Source organism: Panulirus ornatus, chromosome 57 (assembly GCF_036320965.1).
Source record: "Panulirus ornatus isolate Po-2019 chromosome 57, ASM3632096v1, whole genome shotgun sequence".
NCBI lineage: Eukaryota > Metazoa > Arthropoda > Malacostraca > Decapoda > Palinuridae > Panulirus > Panulirus ornatus.
The window spans coordinates 21506762-21530815 of record NC_092280.1 but is presented as its reverse complement, the minus strand read 5'-3'; the positions used below and the strand labels follow the sequence as shown (position 1 = coordinate 21530815).

The 24054-nt window shown below is 38.2% G+C and overlaps 1 protein-coding gene across 25 annotated transcripts in view; it reads right to left on the bottom strand.

The window, feature by feature from the left end:
• The window catches only part of alph (protein phosphatase alphabet), a 217465-nt gene that overhangs the window by 88448 nt on the left and 104963 nt on the right, over positions 1-24054 (bottom strand). The gene's annotated exons all lie outside the window — the stretch shown is intronic.

Genomic DNA, 24054 nt, shown 5'->3' with positions numbered 1-24054 from the left:
GGTCAGGTTAGAGGCAATTTGGGTAAGTTTCAGCATTTCATCACATTTCATTTGGGTTGAAGGTCACTGGATGCTGGCAATCATATTCTAATTAGTATTTCCTATGAGAATATTGGCACTTCAATGCCAGAGAGCAGTAAAAAAAATAATTCAATACACTGGACATCGAGGAAAAAATCTTAAGAACAGTTAAAGCAATTCTAGGAGAGAAGCTGTAATGTCACACTTTTTTTCAGTGTCGATTCTAATTCACTGCCAATGAATATTCAGAACACCTTTTTTCTATGCATCATGAAATATAACTTTTCACATTCATTTTCCATATCACATGTCTTACTGCATTCTTTTTGGATCAAAATCACACTGTCCATTAGATATACACTTTCATACATAAGATAGTGAAGCTGCCTGACATTCACTACCTCTTCAAAATCAACTAGATATCACACAATGCAATAAATAATCTAAGTGTTAAGTCCAGTATGTTGTTTTTAAACACTTATTCTTCAATACAGTTTCAATTATCCACATAGGTCGAACAAATATGGCTTTTTCATATACTTGAATGATAAGACTGATTCATAAAACACAACCCAAGTCCTTTACCTTATCATAGCCTAAAATACAAATTTTATCCCACCACAATGATATATATATATATATATATATATATATATATATATATATATATATATATATATATATATATATATCAACAATTTATCAATATATATATATATATATATATATATATATTCCTTTTAATCCACAGGGAAATGAAACACTTATAAGTTCCCAAGTGCATTTTCATGTAATTATCACAATGACCACATCATCAGGGGACATACAAGAAAGAAATATAACAGTCAGTTGATAAACAATGAAGAGATGTAGCTAGGACACCATTTGGCAAACAAATGACTACCCAAATGGAGATCAAGTGCATTCAAGTCTGGCAACATGCATATCATTAAATTTATTATGTGGACAAGAAAGGGAATTGTTTACAAATTTTATCAACAATAAAGCTATCCAATTTGTACAGACCTTTATTAACATTAATGTTACAATTCTTTGTGCATCTAATAATAGAAGTTTCAGTTATATTTCTCTTGGTACAAGAGTTAAGAGTTAATAACTGAGATGGCATTGCTCCAGTCAATACAATGATCACAATTTTCTACACGATTAAACAAGGCATTTGATTTTTGTCCTGTTCTTACAGTATGTCTATGTTGCTTTAGTCTAACAGAAAGACCCTTACCAGTCTGCCCAACATAAAACTTATCACAATTTCTACATGGCACTTAATAAATGTACCCAAGAGGATTTCCTGGTGAGTTCCTGATTAAGATATTCTTTATAGTATTGTTGTTGGTGAACGCAACATTTACATTAAAGGATTTAAGCAACATGGGAAGTAAAATCATTACTAAAAGTGAGAACTAAAAGGTTCTTGGTGTCAAGGGAAGGTTTGGGTTTAACTCTATAAAATGATTTCTTTGCCAACTTCAGAGATTTATTGATGAAAGATCTAAGATACTTTAACTTGGATCCAATACAATATATCTTCTCAAACTCATCATCAATAAACTCTGGACTGCATATACGTAATACCCTAAGGAACATAGACTGGAATGATGATAATTTCACTCTGTCATGTTGAACTCATATATCAATTATTACTCAGCTCAACATGACAAATGACAAAGTTACATTATCATCACTCCAGTCTATGTTCCTTAGGGCATTACGTATATGCAATCAAGAGTTCATTGATGATGAGTTTGAGAAGATTTATTCTATTGGATCCAAGTATCCCAGATCTTTCAGTGATAAACCCCTAAGTTGGCAAAGAAATCACTTCATAGAGTTAAACCCAAACTTCCCCTTAACACCAAGAACCTTTTAGTAATAATCTCACTTCCCATGTTGCTTAAATCCTTTAATGTACCAAGAGAAATATAACTGAAGCTTCTATTATCAAACACACAAAGAAATGTAACATTAATATTAATGAAGATCTATACAAATTGGATAGCTTTACTGTTGATAGTGCCCTTTCTGGTCCACAAAATAAATCTTATGATACGCATATCGCCATATGTGAATGCACCCGACCTCCATTTGGGTAGTCACTTGTTTACCAAATAGCATCCTAGTAACATCTCTTCATTGTACATCAACTGACTGTTATACTTCTTTCTTGTATCACCCCTGATCATTTAACGAAAGTGCACTTAGGAACTTTATGTGTTTCATTTCCCCATGGATTAAAAGGAATTTACTTGATCATGCACTCAATTGTGATCTTTTCCAACAAGACACACACACACATATATATATAACCAGATAATGTCCCTCTTCTTCAAAGCCCTGCCCACTTGACTTTTATTTTTCCTCCCCTAAAACTACACATTACCCAGAAAAGGTGAAAATACTCTTAACATATTAACTGATATTTATGATAACTGCAAAAACATTTATTGGAAACTTATGCAAAAGTTTCTTCATGCTACATTTCCCAACTTCATGTGCTTTCTAATAGATTGTTCACTTTTCTCATACAAGAAAAAAAATTATGGCTATAACCCTTTCCAATAATGAACATAGATATACATTTAGCCTCAGATCTTTTATAAATCAAAATATGCATCCAATAAAAAAATAAAAAAATCTTTTCCAATACAAATAAAAGGATTCCATTTAACGCTAATTACTTTCAAGTCAAAGATCTCCAGCAATTCCTTGGTACTGGGATTCTTCTTCATCCCTATAACTCAGTTTTGGACTAGAGGGTTGATATCATTCCTTCTTAAACCTCAGGCCAGAAAACCATTAAAACACAAATGTTCCGGTACACTCTAGAGAAATCTATACAATAAGAAGCTGGTCCTGTCTATCTTCTGTCTCTAGAAATGCTGAGGGAGTTGTTAGACGCATGACAACAATCCCCAAAACACAGTTGCCATATATTCTTCCTTCCATTTCCTTGGCTGGAAAAAGTTTTCCCAATGCTAAGGATACTATTTTTTTATTATCATTATCATTCCGTCATTTAGCAAGGAAAGATGAGTCAAAATACAGGAGGTATGAAGTGAAAAAATAAAAGGGATGAGTGCTTACACCACTGAAAAATGCCTTTCTGCCATTCTCTAATGCAACCAAAAGTGTAAGTTGTTGTTGGAGAAACTGCTCTGTATAAGTCTGAGTCCAAAGATCAAAGGCCAGCTGATCAGTAACTCCTACCTCTCTGCAAACAGATAGGGTGGAGTGGAGTGGGGTGGGGGTGGTGTGTATATATATATATGTATGTGTGTGTGTGTGTATGTGTGTGCTTAATATGCTAGATTCAGTAATACTAAAGGAAGCTTTCCCAGTTTCCTTCAGTTACATAGGAATTTGATCCTTACTAATTTTCCCTGTAATACCCATCAATCCCCAGTTCTGGAATGAAAAGAATAAAAACGTAAACAAATGTACTGTAAAATTATATAACTTCATTATAATAGCCACAAAACTTTCCTTCACTTTCACAGAAAATTGGTGATCAATAATGAAGACTTCAAGACTTCTGATAGCTGTTCAATGACATTTAAAACATTCTCTGATAATACTGAAAAGTATTTGCTCCAGGTGTTTATAATGCATTTTCTAACTGTTAAATATAATACCTCTTCTGAGAGAACTTAGCTTGCATCATCTCCCATGCCTGTCACTATGTGAAACAATATCTTCATACATAAATTATTAATCCAATATTGAATATACATTCCAGTAAAATATTTCATTTTCCGCTCACTGTAGCTATGGCATATCCCATCATAATTCTTGAATAACATGCCTCTTGAAAAAGGGCAAAATTTACCACAATTCTTGAACAACATGCCAACTGCCACATGGCAAAATTTACCATCAATGCTTGTGAGTGCATCGCATGCTTTGCTGTGACGTGCTAAAGCCTATACATTTTCCATAAAATGGTTAGTCAATATGAAAATGTCAAGGAGGCCCATCTAATATCTGCACCATCACATTATGTAATATCTAATAAAGGTGTGAAATTCTTACAAAATAACAGATATTTGTGATCAAAACCTTTATCATATCTTTTTGTTATAAAAAAAAATCCCATACATCCATTATGTATACCTGTTGGTGTACCTGGCACACCTCATATGCCTTGCAGTAAAGCAGCATAACTTCAAGAGCATGCAACACAGATTCTTTCACCTGATTAGGTAATGTATTCTTCTTATTTTCATATAATGTTTTAGTTAACATTTTAGTCAATCATCTTTAAAAAATCAGTTGTAATTAATCCAGTTAATCTTCTTCACTAAAGTATAGAAATATATTTCTAGAATACTTGTATATTCTCAAAAAGATTACAGTGGATATATGGATTAACACACCAAAAGGGCTAAAATTCTTATGCTTTTAACATTTTCCAAAGTTGTACATTTTATGCTTTAAGTTATATACACATTTCTGAAAAATCCAGAAATTTTTGGTACTGCAGTTCCTCTCTAGGGTATAATAAAAGGTGATGTAAATAGTTTTTTCTTGTTTACTCCTAATCAAAATATCTCGACAAGGAAGTACAAGGGTTCAAGAATACGGAAAACTAAACTGTGTAATTACCTATCAGCAAAGTCTGGGAAGGAGTTCGATACAGATGGGTCTCCATCTCTTGAAATCTTTCTTTTAGCATACACCTTTTTGAACTTCTGTACATTATCATCATTCACAATGATACAATGTCAGTAATAAATACCAAGTTACAATTCATACCTTCAACATTTTTTTTAACTTTGCCAAGTACAATATCATCATAAAGGTTGTTGTTTCTACTGGGGAAAGTAGCGACGAAAATTGGTTATTTTTCATAGTTTTCTTTATACGTAACTGACTTTCCCACTTCAGTGAGGTAGCATCAGAAAAAGCCAAACAACGGGTACCTGGCTTAAGGTGGGGGTTAGGTGTGTGCAGAAATAATACACAGGAGTAAAGACCTGATTCACAAATAAAAGCTCACAAGACTAGGCAACACATGTAAAACTCTCCCTGTAACATACAAATAATAGTCACAGAAAATAATGGCCAAATTTGCCCACATTAATTCTCTACCTAATGCATATAATGTACAAAAACCAGAGCTAAGTCACACAGACTAACTAACTCCTCGGTAAACTCCATGGTTATCATATACTCTATTTTCTCAATACATCAGTCATGGGACTGTTCTGTTTTGGTGATGTGATCATATGAGGGTTAGCTTTGTATTTCAATGGATTGAAGCAGGTTCTAACAGTATACTTTTACGACTGGTCTTGGTTCCAAGATGGTAATTTCATTCTCTTTCCAAAATGCTCGAGCCATATTCTTTTTTCCATACTTGTTCATTGTCTCCTACATTTACAAGGTTGTGTAAAGAAGAGATGATGATAGTCCAAGTTTACTCACATCCACTCTCAAGCTATCACTTCCAATGCATCAAAACCACAGCCCCCTTTTCACACCCAGGCCCACAGATGCTTTCTCCCCACCACTTCACATACACTGGCTCGGTCGAAAGCCTCTCATCTTCCTGCATGTTAAGGCACTGATCATTCTTATTATCTCTACTTCATCCTTCCATCTCCAATTAGAGCCATGCTCTGTATTGTATAAGGTGTTTTTGTTTTGGAATATTTCATCATGAATTTCAAGTAGTTTAAACAATGAAAACCTTTATGACACTTGTGATGCCCTCTAAGCTCTGAAAACAATGTTTAACTTAAAGGATATTTCAGAAGTGGGTGATAAGTGTTAAATATGAACCTGTCATGCTTTCATAGACAAAAGTAATTACCACACATCACATCAAGGGTGAACTGAGGACAACATAGCAACTTGTATACAGGTAAACCTATGTCTAGGAAGAAAATTCCACAGACAAATCTAGTAACTGCAAACAAATATCTTGTTCATCCTTCCTTTCTCTTATCTTTAGAGACCTGCTCTTCTAGGTCAGAGGAATATTTACAAGAATGAGGCCTCTATGAACCTAAATCATATGATCCAACAGCACCTATAACTACCAAAATTTTAGTTTTTTTGTTCATGGGTAGCATTATTTTCTAATTGATTATGTCTAAAAAGTATAGAAAATGGCTATCATTACCTTGAAACTTTGCTTTTGTGATCAGGTCAGTGATATTTAAAATTTACCTACTTTTCAGAACATTCCAGATACATTCTATACTGAGTAGCTGATATAGAACTTTCTAGAAGTTTCCAGTAATATAAATAGTAGTATAAATATAAGGGCCTTTAGCCAACTAGTTCAGTTTAGATCTAGCTGCCTAAGAGGATACATACACATACATTTTTCTGAGATGGTATCTAGATGCTGCAAGCATCCGGCAGACGCATTTTGCTATGTCTGCAGCCAATTTATCAAAATATGCGAGAGTCCTTCGTGGCAGCATTAGTTAAGATGTGTGAGGCCTACAAGGATATTTTGGCATGCCAGCCTGCCAAGGATCAAGATAAATTCTAGGCACCTCATCTCACCTGCGTACACTACCTTGATGCCACACAGCCCTGAGCTACCTGTACCCACTCCTCCTGAGAGAGAGCAGCCTCCATCAAAACAGACCAACAAGTCAGAGGGGGAGGAAGACATTGTAGACCCAGATTATAATTTCTGAGTTGCAGCTGATGAAGAGAAACCCATACTACCCCAATCAAAAAGACCTCAACGACTTGATCAGAGACCTTGGTCTCACATCACAAAGTCCAATGCCAAGCTTTTGACATCTACACTCACCCAGTGGAACTTGTGGGATGAAAGTGTGCAAATCACTGACCAGATGAATCGACATCTAGGTTTCTCCAGCTTCTTCATCCATCAAGATGGGCTCTACTTCTGCCATAATGTTGTAACCAGTCTGTTCGAGGCAATGGGAATCACCTGTAACCTGAACGAGTGGTGCCTCTTTATTAACCGCGCATCCAGAGGCCTCAAAGCCATGCTGCTCAATAACAGGGACAAGTTCCCGTCTCTTCCTCTGGCTCCCTCGGTGAGCCTCAAAGAAAACAACAGTGTTAAGACCTTGCTAAACACTTTGAAGTATGATGAGTACAGCTGGGTAGTCATTGGAGACTTCAAAATGTTTGCATTCCTGAAGGGTCGGTCTCCAAGGCGGTTTTACCAAGTTTCCCTGCTATCTTCACCTTTGGGGCAGCAAGGACACTGTGGCGCACTATCACATGCGGGCCTGGCCACAGCGGACCGAATTTTCTGTGGGGATGCACAACGTCAAGTGGGAGCCACTGGTGAACTCCCTTAAGGTGTTGATGTCACCACTGCACATAAAATTAGGCCTTATGAAACAAGTTGACACAACTCTAAATAAGGAGTCTGCAGCCTTCAAGTACCTTCAAGACTTCTTCCCTAAGCTGTCTGGAGCAAAGGTCAAAGGTGGTGCCTTCATCAGAATACAGATAAAAAAGATCCTTGGGTGCAAGGATTCCCCAAGAAGCTCACTAGGAAGGAGAAAGCAGCTTGGTACAGCTTTGTCACAGTGGTTTGGGGCTTCCTGGGCAATCACAAGGCTGAAAAATATGGGGAGCTGGTTGAGACTCTTCTAAAGAACTACAGCAAAATGGGCTGCAGAATGTCCCTCAAAGTCCATATCCTTGGCACTCATCTTGACAAATTCAAAGAGAACATGGGAGTGTATTTGGAGGAGCAAAGCAAGTGCTTCCACCTGGATATACATTAATGCCGCTACCAAGGAACATAAAATGAAAACATGGGAAATTATATCTGAGGTCTGATTCATGAAAATGATTTACAGTACAATCATAAATCTTGAAAAACTCTCTCCTATATCCTTTGTGATCACTTCTGTTTAACATTAGAGTAAAGTCATGTAAATTTTGACTCATATGTTGTTGCTTTCTAACTTCATGTGAATAAAAATGTGCAAATTCATCCACTGTTCACTTGGAAATAGGTAAATTTCACAATATCATAGTCCTGGTCACAAAAGAAAAGTTTGAAGGGAATAATAGCCTTTTTTTCTCTCATTTTCATGCAAAGCAATTAGGAAATAACACTTACAACATAGGAACAAAAACTGTGTTACACAGTGAAATGTACTTATAAATTGAAAGTGAAGTGTTTCTGACACCAGGGAGAGGACTTAGCAGGGAGCGGAATCATGGAAATGGAAGTGAGTGACTCATAAGGTGGGGGAGGGGGAAAAGATTCTGGGAGCAATGGAGAATGTGTGGAAAGCGAATGTTATCTCAGAGAGCAAAAATGGGTATGTTTGAAGGTACAGTAGTTCCAACAATATCAAATGGTTGAGAGGCATGGGTTATAAATAGGGTTGTGCGGAGGAGGGTAGATGTGATGAGATGAAATGTTTGAGGACAATATATGGTGTGAAGTGGTAAGTAATGAATAGGTAAGAGATACGTGCGGTGATAAAAAGAGAGTGGATGAGAGAGTAGAAGTGGGTATGCTGAAATGGTTTGGACATATGAGAGAATAAGAGGAAAGGTTGACAAAGGGGATATATGTGTCTGAGGTGGAGGGAACAAGACGTGGAAGACCAAACTGGAGGTGAAAGGATGGAGTGAAAAAGCTTTTGAGCGACTGGGACCTGAACATCCAGGAGGGTGAGAAGCGTGCAAGGAATAGCAGAGTGAACTGGAATAATGTGGTACACTGAGGTCAATGTGCTGCCAATAGACTGAGCCAGGGCATGTAAAACATCTGGGGTAAACCATATAAAAGGTCTGTAGGGCCTGGATGGAGCTGTAGTTTCAGTGCATTACACATGAAAGCAATAGACAGTGTGAACGAATGTAGTTTTGTCTGTTTTCCTGGTGCTACCTCACCAACACAGGGGGTGGCGATACTGTTTCCTGTGGGGTGGGGTGGAGCCAAGAATGGATGAAGGGAAGCAAGTATGAATATGTACATGTGTATAGATGTATATGTCTGTGTATGTGTATGTATCTATGTTGTTATGTTTACGTATATGCGCATTTATGTATATATGTATATGATTGGACAGGCCATTCTTCGTCTGTTTCCTGGCGCTACCTCGCAGATTCAGGAAACGGTGGTCAAGTATAATAAAAAATAAATAAATAAAATCTATAGCAATGATAAAAGAAATAATACCACATACTGTCTGTCAGATACATAAATACAACTGATGTATTGTAAGCTGAATTCTGTGGAGATAATTGCCTGCTTTCTTTAACATAAGTTAACTATTTGTAATTTTCTACATATGACAATATAAGTTATCACTTCTACATCAGAAAACGTGGTGTTCCTCCCCCTTTTCTGCAACCCAGTGTTGGGAAACCCCATATTCAATTCAATGAAGAGGAATTTGAATGAAGAATTCATGGGACAATTACAATTTCCGTACCTGCACACAAAGTCCCAAAAGTCCCAATAGGAAAAGAAATACACAGTGAAGCAAACACCAAGCATTTGAGAATCAATATACTAGAGAACGTGATTGTTAAATAATAAATCCATGAAATAGCACTATAAAGCCAAATAATCCCTGGTATGATACTAAGAACTTTTGCAACTAAAGACAGACCACAATGTAAAACTCCCTCCCTGTGCAGTAGAAGATAATTACACAGACAGCCTTGCTTTTGTGATAATGTAATACATCGATTGCTAGCAACAATCCTGTCACTTGCCATAATAAATGCTTTATTGATTTCATCTTTTGATGGCAATAACTATAAAGTGGGGCTACCATACGTATTTGGAAATCTGTCTAACATTCACACTTATCAACCCTACCGAGAAAATGCAAGTTGTATCGATCATTTCAAAATTCATAGGACCATCAAGGAAAAATTTTTCTTAAGTGTACATGGAGTGATTACATAAACATTCAAAAAAAAAGCTACACTCTTGGTTAAAGCAATACCAGATAAGCCTAGAACTGACAATTACACAAGAGAAGCAGCTGTCAATAAAACATCATCCAACAAACAAGATATAAAATGAGTACCATAGTGGCAGACGAGAGAAACAGAACAGTTCAACAAGCAAGCAGTGCAGTAAGCATAACACACATACCCTACCATCATTGTTAAATCTCATTGAAGGTACTCACAGGCAAGTATATACTAAATATACTCTCCACAAAAAGTCCATATAGCCTCAGATGTTAGCAATGTGGCTAACATGACAACATGGAGGTTCATATGGGAGACTGGAATGTATGAGCAATGAATGATGAATGTAAGAGGGTGAAGTTACAGACACCTCTGGAAAAGAAAAACTAAACACAAAGTTTGTGGAAGATGGGGTTGAGAAGCACTGGGACTTTTGAGTGAACTGAAGTAAGGGGACATGAAAGACCAGTCCATTGAAATGTGCCAGGCCATAAGCATTGGGAAAGACATGAGAAGGTAGAGAGTTCCAAAGCTTTGACATGTAAGGAAAGAAGCAGTTATCAAAATGGCCCAACCTTGAGCTGCCGAAGGCCTAACAATAATCATGTGATGCAGCAGCTTGCCAAGTATTGTGTGGTCTTGCTAGTGATAGGGGAACACAAGCAGCCAGCTCTCGGAAGCAGAAACCAAAGTAATACCAATAGAAGAATGTCTCTATGTGAGGTTTCTTGGCCTCCACATTTCCCATCATTTTCCACAGGGAACTCTCCCTTCCCCTCCATATCTAAGTCAGTGTTCACTGTGGCTTCCCACACTCCTCCCACTATGATATCTCCCTCTTTCTCCACATCTAAGCCAGTGACTCCCTCCACATATACATCAAAGTCTGCGGCAACATCCTAGCCTCCACTTTACAAGTCACATTCGAAAGTATTCTTTCTCTCTTTCTTTAAGTGAGCTAACGTCTACCGTGGTTTCCAGACTTTCACTTCCCAGGTAACTTTCCATAATATTCTCACCATCTCTACCTTGTCACCTCCCATAGTGTCATCTCATTCATTCTTGTAGTATGCCAGGGCTCTTCCCCTCTGTCAATTTCCACCCACATTTTCTCTAGTTTATCACTGTTCAGCCATTCTTCCTATTATCTCCTTTATTCACTTTGCCCTATTTGTTTACAACCTTGGGTCTTTCTATTTCATCCATTTTCTATCAAAATTGAAATTACTATATTCATCTCCATGATGGCAAGTGTTGTGCCCTGGAGATTTATAATCCAAATTTCTTTTAATTTCATTTAGGTTGCGATCTGAATGCAAACTGCGATGTCACAGGTTAGGTCTACAATGCAAACTTTAGTCTAAATGTTCTAGAACTCAGTAATGAAAGCAGAGTGCTTTTCTCAATTCCCCTATCAAGACTGGGGGTGGAGCCAACAATATGAACCAGAGTTTACCAAAACCCCCCTTCTGCAGGTGTCCTCCTGCATCTGGGTCCCGTGTGACTGCGATAATTGTCTTCCCACTGAAACCAAGTTAAAGCAACAGTTTCCTATTTCTTGGATATGTCAACAATCCAAGCTCTCTTTCTTCTTACTCTATGACATTATGAACTGTAACCTGTACTGTTCAGATTATGATGAAGCAATGCAAGCACCAATGATATTGTCAGACCCACCTCACCTAACCAGAGATGGGGTAAGCTGCATTATCTCCTTGGACACTTTTGTCATCTCATGACACTTTAATTACCCATCTAGATGGGAACTTTCAAATCTTTATCAGGCTCATCCATCACAGGGGATAGCTTACCTCTCTTGAAGGGGCCAGGTTCATAGGCCCACTTTCTCATGAAGGTGCCTAGATGTATGCAAGATGTGTATTACCCAAGGCAGTCAGATTGAACATACCCATCTATGGATCTACCAGTCTGAATCTTTGATCCCTGCTCCCTCCAGGATCTCCAATCAAGGGGATGACCATGGAAAAAGGGTCTTCACTTACCCATCTTTACATACCTCCCTTGCATACACCATTCCTTTCACTTATCCACCATTTATTTCCCTTGAACACTCTTCCACTTTATATCCTCATATCACAGGCAGTTTTCCTATCACAACCAGCCAATATGTAATGACTATACCAGCTTAAAACACATAAATGATATATAAGTACACTAACAGATCACTGTCAACTCTTTAAGATACAAGACAGAAACAGAATGACAACACTTTACATTCTTAATGAGCAGAGCACTTTGTAGGCTATCCTCCCCATTGAGAAAGAGTGGTGCCAAAACTATGAAATGTTTTTGAAATTACTGAGATTCCTCCAAATATCCTACTTCTGTAGGGGTCATCATTATTGAAATCTTACCAGTGTCCACATTTTGCTTCAATACTGCTTCAAAATGACAATTCAAATAAAGTGAATTTTCTTTTTTGATATCTATTTCCAATGTCTCAATGTTTACCATTTACTCATTACTCATTAACCCACTGACTATGGCTACTTTAGATATCTAATGTGCCTCAGTGTGGCAATTTTCATATATTGAAAAGAAAAAAATCTATCAATCTTGTAACATTTGAAAATGTTTTCCCAGAAAATATATATATATATATATATATATATATATATATATATATATATATATATAGATATTTATTTTATTTATTTATTTTGCTTTGTCGGTCTCCGCGTTTGCGAGGTAGCGCAAGGAAACAGACGAAAGAAATGGCCCAACCCACCCCCATACACATGTATATACATACACGTCCACACACGCAAATATACATACCTATACATCTCAATGTACACATATATATACACACACAGCCACATACATACATATATACCCATGCACACAATTCACACTGTCTCCCTTTATTTATTCCCATCGCCACCTCGCCACACATGGAATACCATCCCCCTCCCCCCTCATGTGTGCGAGGTAGCGCTAGAAAAAGACAACAAAGGCTCCATTCGTTCACACTCAGTCTCTTGCTGTCATGCAATAATGTCAATCCATTGACAGCACATCGACCCCAGTATACCACATTGTTCCAATCCACTCTATTCCTTGCACGCCTTTCACTCTCCTGTATGTTCAGGCCCCGATCGCTCAGATTCTTTTTCACTCTATCCTTCCACCTACAATTTGGTCTCCCACTTCTCCTCATTCCCTCCACCTCTGACACACATATCCTCTTTCTCAATCTTTCCTCACTCATTCTCTCCATGTGACCAAACCATTTCAATACACCCTTTTCTGCTCTCTCAACCACACCCTTTTCATTTCCACACATCTCTCTCACCCTTTCATTGCTTCCTCGATCAAACCACTTCACACCACACGTCCGCAAACATCTCATTTCCAACACATCCACTCTCCTATGCACAACCCAATCTACAGCCCACACCTTGCAACCATATAACATGGTTGGAGCCACTATTCCTTCAAACAAACCCATTTTTGCTCTCCAAGATAACATTCTTGCATTCCACACATTCTTCAACCCTTCCAGTACCTTCACCCCCTCTCTCACCCTATGACTCTCTTCTGCTTCCATGGTTCCATCCACTGCTAAATCCACTCCCAGTTATCTAAAACACTTCACTTCCTCCAATTTTCTCCATTCAAACTTACATCCTAATTAACTTGTCCCTCAATCCTACTGAACCTAATAACCATGTTCTTATTCACATTCACTCTCAACTTTCTCCTTTTACACACTTTTCCAAACTCAGTCACCAACTTCTGCAGTTTCTCACCTGAATCAACCACCAGAGATGCATCATTGGTGAACAAGAATGACTCACTTCCCAGGCCCTCTCATCCCCAACAGACTGCATACTCACCCTTCTCTCCAAAACTCTTGAATTTACCTCCCTAATCACACCATCCCTAAACAAACTAAACAACCATGGGGACATCACACCCCTGCTGCAGACCAACATTCACTGGGAACCAATCACTCTCCTCTCTTCCGACTCATACACATGCCTTATATCCTTGGTAAAAACTTTTCACTGCTTCTTGCAATTTACTCCCACACCATATACTCTTAAGACCTTCCACAAAGCATCACTATCAACCCTACCATCTTCCTTCTATATCCATAAATGCTACATACAAATCCATCTGTTTTCTAAGTATTTCTTGCACGCATTTTTCAAAGCAAACACCTGATCCATGCATCTTCTACCACTTCTGAAACCACACTGCTCCTCCCCAATCTGACACTCCACTTATGCCTTTACCCTCTCGATCAACACACTCCCATACAATTTCCTGGGAATGCTCAACAAACTCAAGCCCCTGTAGTTTGAACACACCTTTATCCTCCTTGCCTATGTACAAAGGCACCATGCATGCATCCTGCCAATCCTCAGGCACTTCACCATGATCCATACATACGCTGAAAAAATATACGTGAATATTGTCTGAGTTGCCATTGGTTTCTTCCCGACTCACAAGCCCACTGTTTACTGCACCTGAGATATATAAATGGACCAGACCATATACAGCACACCCACAAACAACTACTGTAGGCATCCTATGCTGTATGCCACACACTAGCAGTCAGTGGGTTAACTGCAAAGTTCAATAATTCATCACTTTGGTTTTGTCATATCAATGAACTTAATTTTGTCAAGATTCATACTCAAAGAAGCAATCTTTTGCACATGCCTAGGCTAAGGTTTAGCATGCACACTTTCAGGAATTTGAATCAGTTGCTGCAATAATGGTAGCCCATGTCCAAGCTATTATTAATGTACAGCAGTAATTACTCGGCATGATCACTGTTGGGAATTTTTCTGATCTGGCGAGTACCTGATTAAGACTTCTAGGGTCTTCTACCCCAACAGCCCATGCTAGGCCCAGGATAATAGTGTAATACCCTCAATGGTCTTTGAATAATTATGACAAGAAGTTGCACAGATTTAGTTGTAAAAGATGTATAAGGATGTCTTTTTCCACTAAAGTGATAAATGTCCACTGCCATTAGACCTGCATCCAATAGTTAATACTTGTTCCTTAATATCACATCTCAAATTATTGCAGTACATTATTATCATCACCTTTTTTTAGTGAAACTATTTAACACATATGTTGCTTTCAAGGTGGGCACAACTATAAAATTTACTGTGGATATGAGGTAAATATTTTCATGAGATATTTTCCCTATGGGGGTCAGAAGCTTTATCCAACATGGATTTTAATGAGGAAGGCAAGATTCAGGAAGGCAGTGAAGTAGAACTCTGTTCCTCAGGTGGGGTCAAAATAATGCAGAGTTTGACAATTTGGTATTTACAGTATTTATTTCCTTGGACTACTTTGTTTATGGATTAATCAATTTGATCTAAAAACTGAATATGTTGCATTCATCTAATAATGCTTTTATTCTGTGAACCACTATTCCATGAAATGCTAAAATCTTGATTTCAAAAGCTTCTCTTAAAACAAACTGGTTAGCCTTTTGTCGTACTATTTCTAAAATATGATAAAAAATAATCATTTCATTTCTGAAGAGTTATGGATGGGCAAGCAGCCAAACAAAATACTGATATGAATGCTATCATGCAAGAAATTAATTACAATGTATAAACCATTCCAAGACATCTCTGAGATTACAAAACAAAATAAGTACTTCTGAAATTGTAATATTTTGTCCTTCCTGAAAACATATACACAGTAGAAGCACCTAAGCATGGAAATCATGGGTCATGCTAAAAAAGAGGAAGATTCAAACTTAAGCATCAAACAAATCTATTGATGTGTCCGAGTCCAAGCTATTCTCGTGAGACCAATCAGAACATGCGTAATCTTCACTCTTGAAGCCAGACTCTTCTGTGTCAGCATAATCATTATCATAATGTCATTTTGACCACCTATTGCAACAGCAATCAATGGATGGAAATGCCAGTAGAAAGTGAAAATGTCAGTTTGTCACAAAAGTCTCACAGTTCTCCCAATAAATGATGTGTCTATAATTCATGTACTGCAATCTACTGACAAGAAATTGAAGCTATGCTCACTCTCTGAGTATCCTGTGCCTTTATTTCAAAGCCAAAATCACCCTGTTGATACCTCATGAAATCCTCTTGGGCCTTCATTCTCACAGCCAGGGGTGGGCCCAAGCTGTTAGTTCATGAAACATTCTTTTTGCATAATATTTCTCCCAACATACATAGGAGAAAAAATATGGTTTTGAATTACGGGGAAAACATGGAGTTAAGCCAGTCAGACCTATCAATCTTATCTAGTCCTTTATAAATATCAAAAGACTCTGCCCACGAGCCCTCTCCTCCCACCAACCCAAGCCTACCTTAACATGACTATGACTCAGCTAGCAACAAACAAGCACCCACAAGAGAAAAAAAATCATGGAAATATCATGTGTCTTATGTCCACAATGATCCAAACTTTCAGTTTCTGAAGAGGGCTTTTATGGGTTTGTCAAATCCATAAGGGATCCCGCTTTCATAGTACAAAACGTGGAACTTTTGAAATTGCACGAGTGGGGTTCCCATGGTAACAATAAGGTGCTAAGGACCATGAAACATCTATCCACATAAAAGAAAACGACCTCTCATAAGCCAATAGCCAAAGTGACACATCTATGCTCCATTAATAGAAAGCTATCTCAAATAATAATTTGCTTCTCAAAACGAAAACTTCCATGCTCCTTAGTCTATCAACACCTCATTTTCAAAATCTTTTTAATTATTAGACATCATAGATCAACAAATTGTACGTAAAGGATTGGAGAGTAATATAATCATGCAGTGAATGTACATCAGGGACAATGTAATAGCAAATGGGATGTTGAGAAATTGTTGATATATATGTTCCCTCAATATCACCTTATATCGGATATATTGGACTGTGGTCATTCATCACTTTGGTGGAAGAAGCCTGGACACTAGTGTTGCATTTTCCCAAGAATTATTTGAATTCCTAAAATCTTTCATGCAGTGCCAGAGGCTGGGCTTCTTACATTATAAACCTTTGCAAAATTAGGTTTTTGCATTAACATCAAGTGAGAAAATATCATACAGTACTAAAAGGAATAATGAATACATGGTAAACAATGTGACACTGGTAATAGGTTTAAAAAGAGACTGACCTGTTGTGTGAGTTCTCATCCTGAAATACAACTGAAACAACACATAGCCACTGGGTAAGAGCTCAGCTTTGGTGACTCCTGATGTAAATAGTAAAATTTTCAAACGAATTGTAACCCTTAAAATGCAGTGCACATCAACCGATGCAAGTGTAGATGAGTGCAGTGCATGTTAATGGATGTATTAATTTTCCCCACCATTATTTGAATTGCCCTCCTCCAGGGAGCGCCTATAGGGAGGCAGGTGATGCTGCTGGCCACAGCTGAAAAAATATTATGCATCTCAGTCACCCACAGATCATTACAGAGCATGCACACATCTTATGCGATGCCAGATTTACATACCCACTATTGTGGCCATTTCAAGAGGAAAAGAAACAATTTCTAGTGTTCATATTATTCATATGTCAATGACACGTAAATATATCAATAATATGTAAAGAATATATAAAAAATACATATATGTGTAACAAAATACACAAGTGACATGTGAAGCCTGAAATCAAGCATGGAAAAACATGATGTGTAATGTGACGAGGTAATAAAATCAGGCATGGAAAAAAAAAAATTTATCTACTTACATATGAATCATCCATGCTGCAAATAAAGGCCCTCCCTCATCCATTCAGCACCTTCCAACACCAACAAAGAGTTAAGTACAACATTTTTTTGTACATAATTTCAATAATGTATGTCGACATGGGGAAAGAGAGAGAGAGCGAGATTATGCCCACACATTCAAAATCCTATTTCACAACAAAATTTATTTGCAGGAATACTGATAGCAGCAGCCTAAGGGCTTTGGGGACCTGGCAAATACTTAGTGAACATCTGATGAAGTCTTAGGGAACTTTTACCCCAAAGCCTGGGCTGATCCTAGACTATTGGGCTGGGTCACTGGTCGCCCAAGCTGTTGGTAGCCACAGCCCACATAGCCCCGACAGCATAGCTGGTCTGGTACACTTTGTAGGTACCTGATGAAGGCAGGCAAGGTGCTGAAGAGTCTTAGGCCCTATGTATTTTCAGATGCTCTCTCTTTCTGTACATAATGTACCTCTGGATTTCTGAAATAGTATTTCACAAAGTCTTCCACGCCTGTCATGTCAGTAGGATGTTACTTCTTAATGTAAGTTGAGACCCATAACTTCTAGGATTATCCAGGTATATATGAAGACATAACTCACCCATTTGTACTCCAGGGAGTATACCCTCAGAGATATCAGCTGTTACCAGTGATATAGTTCCTTTGCCACATGAATATGGGCTGTGAAAGATCTATTATTAAAAAGAGTGTACATCCAATCTCCCAATTCTTTCAGTATCCTAACTTTAACATTGCAAGTGTTATGACACCATGGTCACATTTGTAAAATGCTTCTGCAAAGACTGTGTAAATCATGTCAGCAAATTTCTTTGTTTTTCAGAGCTTCAACAATCCTACCATAAATGTCAAGCAATTGAGAGGCAAGATCTTCCCACCATGAAACCTAGTTGTCCTGGTTATGCAGCTTGTTCACTTCCATAAATTCAGTCAGCTTGCCTCTTTGGACTCTTATGAAGCATTTAATGATAGGTGATATCAATGCTACTAGTCGATAGTTTTTGGATGATGCTTTGCTTCCACCTTTGTAGAGTCGGGTGATGTGAGTTAGTGTCAGGCTCTTCAGAACAAGGCCATAACCTAATCTTTTTCTTCCAGGAATATTTCATGTATGTGCTTAAGCTTTCCTGCATTTCTTTATGAAGACTAAGTTCTGGAAGCCCAGTTTTGAGGCTGAGGACATGGGCATGATGTTAATGGCACTCTCAATATCATGTGCTTAGATGGTGATACCTTCTATGTACACTTGGGGAATTACCATTTACAAAGAAGTCTGTCAGGTTATTCATCTTTCATGCTTTTGTCTCATTGAATATTGATTCGTAATGCCTTTATGGAATCTCACTCACCTCTTGGCAGTTGTCTTTAAAATTACCTTAAGTTTTAAGTGGACGAATTAAGTTTGTGGTCTTTGATTGCATCTTGCATATACGGAAAAGTAGTTTGGGTTATTTCCTTTTATTTCAATCAAGGCTTTTTCTTCTTTTTCCAGAGTTCCATATGACATTTTTAGTTTATGATCTAAGTCTGATGAACTGCTTGATAATTTCCTTTTCTCTGAAGGGTGAGCTTATCTTCTTTAGGTTTGCAATTCTTTTTTGCCTCCTATTTAGTGCTCATACTTCTCATTCCAACCTAGCCATTTTGAGCTTTCCCTCTCCAGTATATGTCTGTTTGAAGTACCAAAGTGGTCATGTTATTTACACATTCCTTCTTTTTTTGGTACTCAGCATGGTTTTCCACTGTCGCAGAGGTCTCATTAATCACAGCCTCGCAATCAAATGTTTACCATTAAAGCTTAAAATACTGAAAACAATTCCATCATTTCATGTGCTCTGACTAAGCAGTTTGGCATTCAAGCTTGTTTTTACTTCACTTAGATTGTGATCAGAGTAATGGGTGTTTGAGATTGTAATATGACATATGAAGTCCACATTATTTATAAAGATTATGTCCAGAATGGCATTTCCTGTAGATGGTTTTGTTGTTTGCTGGCTGGAGGAAAACTTCACGTAGTCTAAATACCTATCTGTCTATATCTCTAATGTATGTTCCCTCTGGAAACTCCCATCATGGGGGTAGCCACAGCAAAAGAGTCCCCACTCATCCATATCCTTAAATGCCTCCCTTGCATACACTATTACATGCATTCTTCCACTATTTTATCTTCTAATTCCTCACGTCAAAAGTGGTCTTCATCTCACACCAACTCCTTTAATCATACTATCATATACTCTTTGTAAACTCCCCATCTTGACAAACCCTAACTACTTCAAAGTAATATTTCTTCCACTCTACCACTCCACAATTCATTCCCTTTGCATGCTCTGCCATACCAAACTGTCTTACACTCCCTCATTTCTTTCATTCCATTTAGTTATACTACATGCTCCTATCAAATAGCAAATTTCCACAACCTGGATTCTTCATCTCAGTGACTCATTCCATGTCCATGTTACAACTGCACAGGTCAAGGTCAAGAGAACTATGCTGTCCTTTAATCATTTCTTCCATACTTTCAACTCTAACCTTCATTATTCTACAAAGGAACCCAATGACTCTTACCCTGTACTGCTATTAAGGGAACCATTGACTTTTTTATCCTGTGCTGTTACCTCCCTTGTCTTTCCTTCCATATCATCAAACTTACCAAAGACTGCTCCTAAATACTTAACTTCTCTCATTTCTTCCGGGCTTTCTCATCTCATATCAATAACCCAGTTTAGTCTACTTTCTTCTCTCACTTTGAAGGGATTTGCAAACTCAGTACTTTCACTCTGATTCCTTTTAAACACCATTACTTTACTTTGAAACACATTTACCTTCCATTGCCAATGCATAAAAGCAGCATAAAACACACTTACAACCTTCTGCAACTCCTCCTCAAACTCAGCAAACATCATGTCATTTACAAACAGGCTTTGTGACTAGCAACCATACCTCACCACTGGACTTCATCTCTGCACCCCCTCTCCCTAGTTTTGCTTTCATCTATCTTATCACTCCATCTACAAACACACACATATCCCTGGGGATAAGGGAGAAAGAATACTTCCCAAGCATTCCTCGCATGTCGTAGACGGCAACTAAAGGGGACGGGAGTGGGGGGCTAGAAACCTCCCCTCCTTGTATTTTAACTTTCTAAAAGGGGAAACAGAAGGAGTCATGCAGGGAGTGCTCATCCTTCTCGAAGGCTTAGATTGGGGTGTCTAAATGTGTGTGGGTGAATCAAGATGAGAAAAAAGGTGAGATAGATAGTATGTTTGAGGAGAGGAACCCGGATGTTTTGGCTCTGAGTGAATGAAGCTCAAGGGTAAAGGGGAAGAGTGGTTTGGGAATGTTTCAGAAGTAAAGTCAGGGGTTGGTGAAAGGACAAGAGCAAAGGAAGGAGTAGCACTACTCCTGAAACAGGAATTGTGGGAGTATGTGATAGAGTGTAAGAAAGTAAACTCTAGACTGATATGGGTAAAACTGAAAGTGGATGGAGAGAGATGGGTGATTGTTGGTGCCTATGCACCAGGGCATGAGAAGAAAGATCATGAGAGGCAAGTGCTTTGGGAGCAGCTGAGTGAGTGTTAGTAGTTTTGATGCATGAAACCGGGTTATAGTGAAGGGTGATTTGAATGCAAAGCTGAGTAATGTGGCAGTTGAGGGAATAATTGGCGCACATGGGGTGTTCAGTGTTGTAAATGGAAATGGTGAAGAGCTTGTAGATTTGTGTGCGGAAAAAGGACTGGTGATTGGGATTACCTGGTTTAAAAAGAGAGATACATAAGTATACATATGTAAGTAGGAGAGATGGCCAGAGAGCATTACTGGATTATGTGTTAATTGATAGGTACGAGAAAGAGAGACTTTTTGGATGTTATGTGCTGAGAGGTGCAACTGGAGGGATGTCTGATAATCATCTTGTGGAGGAGAAGGTGAAGATTTGTAGAGGTTTTCAGAAAAGAAGAGAGAATGTTGGGGTGAAGAGAGTGGTGAGAGTAAGTGAGCTTGGGAAGGAGACTTGTGTGAGGAAGTACCAGGAGAGACTGAGTGCAGAATGGAAAAAGGTGAGAACAAAGGACATAAGGGGAGTGGAGGAGGAATGGGATGTATTTAGGGAAGCAGTGTGTTGATGATTATTACATGACTACAGTGGGTCCAGCAAAATGCTTAATCTTGCTAAGCTTTGGAACCAAGAGTGCCAGAAAATCGGTAGCGTACCTGTACTTCATATGATCTAGAGCTATTGCATCTATTCACATTGCAAACTTGGATCCACATCTCACTATTCACTTGCACATACTTCACTTGACACATTTAGCAAGCCACTTATAAATGGGACTTTATTTGTTCTACTCTACATGATTAAAGTTTCTGTAAGTTGGGATTTATGAAGGATGTTACCTATCTTGTTTCTGTGTGTTTTGGGAAGTTAATATGCTCTGTTCTGCTGAGCACAGCAGAATGAATTCAGTTCCTCATCACCCTTTCCCAAAAATGATATGCAATAGTAAAGTGCTTGGAAGGCTCTGTAGAGAGTTTTCCAAGGAGTAATGTTGGTAAATATAGAGAATATGAGCACCTGAACACTCATGACTATGCAGGTATGTCTATCAGAGGATGGCTGAATTCTCATGGCTTGCATGGTACAATATGAGGTTTGTTTTTTTTAAAAAGTTTTGACAATTTTGTTTCATTCTGTCATGTAATTGCAATTTTCTGCTTGTTATTGTCATTACATTGATATCATTATCATCATAACTCCAAAATAGTTATATCTTTATATGTTCTGGCATTCTGATTGAGTCTTTTTGCCATTTGTCTTCTTTTCTCATTCTTCTTCTCCCTCAAATAGATCAATAAGTGTTCATCTAATTTACATGAAATTTTCAGGAATGATGACTTAGGTAAAGACCTTAGGAGCCTGTTATGCCCATAAAGGGTTACCACACCTTTCCTCATCACCTCCACTCCCACCCTCCTTGGCAACCACACCTCTTCTCATCACCTCCACTCCCACCCTCCTTGACAACCACACCCTTTCTCATCACCATCACTCCCTGATCAACACACCCTCCCCCTCTAACTGGTGAAGTCTTCAGGGGTCTTCTACCCTTGCAGCATGGGATAGATCTAGGCTGATGGGTTGGGTAATTGGTCAACCAAGCTGTTGGATGCCATGGCCTACACAGCCTGGCATGCTTACTCTTATCTACTTTGAATCCCATGGTGTTCCTGATGATTGCAGGCAAGGAGTTGAAGAGCCATGGGCCCCAGATGTTTAAAGTCTTATCCCTTTTTGAGCATATCGTACCTTAGGACCCCAAACTCACCTCATCATCACCACTCTCCCTGGCCACCACGCCTTCCATCTATCAACATGCCCTCCCTTCCCTGACCACCACAAGCCTCCTCCCTGGTTAGCACATCACTTCTGTCTTCCCTGGCCATCATACCCACAACAAAACAATGACTGTTCTGAGGATCAATGATTTTCCCTGCTACTTTTCCTATTCATGCCTGTCATATTGCCGGCACAGCCTTTTCACTCAACAATAAAATATCCAACCAAAAACATTTCACACCAGCAATCAGTAGTTTCTATTCTGCCAAGGGAATGTTGGAATTATTGACAACTATGTATAAGGGTTAGTAGTCATGTATCTGGCAATTTTCTAGCATCGTCAACAAAATCTGGGACCAACAGTTAAACAAGTACTTCATTTTCTAATAAAGAATAATATTCTTTGGTACAAAACTATTTTTAACTTTGGAAAATCTTTGACACCAATGGACAGACATGATGAATCAGACATTCATTTATTCTTCTCAAACAAATAAAATTCAAAATTCTGGCATGACATGTATATAAAACACTTCAAATTAAAGCTACATTTCATTTTACTAAACAAAGTAATTCACTCAATGTCTTAACCTCATATCTTCCCCAATATACATTTTGATGATAGTGAGAGGGAACAGTTCTTTGAGATACAACAACAGCATAAACTAAGGTCATAAATGCAAGTAAGAAATAATGTTCAGTGCTCGGGAAGTAACAGGAGAAACGAACCAATTCAAACAGTGAATACTGGCAGTTTACAAATGTTTTTAAGGCTACGTGATGACATTAGTTCAGAGAATGGACCCTTACGAGCAAAGGCTTCCCTCCACATACCGTAAAATCAACTGCATAACCCTTATCACCTTATCTAATATCACTCAATATAATACTCAAAATACTGTTCCACAACTGTTACTGTATTTTGCAACACTACACTAATTGAGGACATGCTACGCTACCACTGCAGAAACAATCAGTAAGTGTTCACAGCCAATAGTGATGCAGACCTACACTAGAAAATTACAAATGAAATGTTGCAGGTTATGTATATTAGGG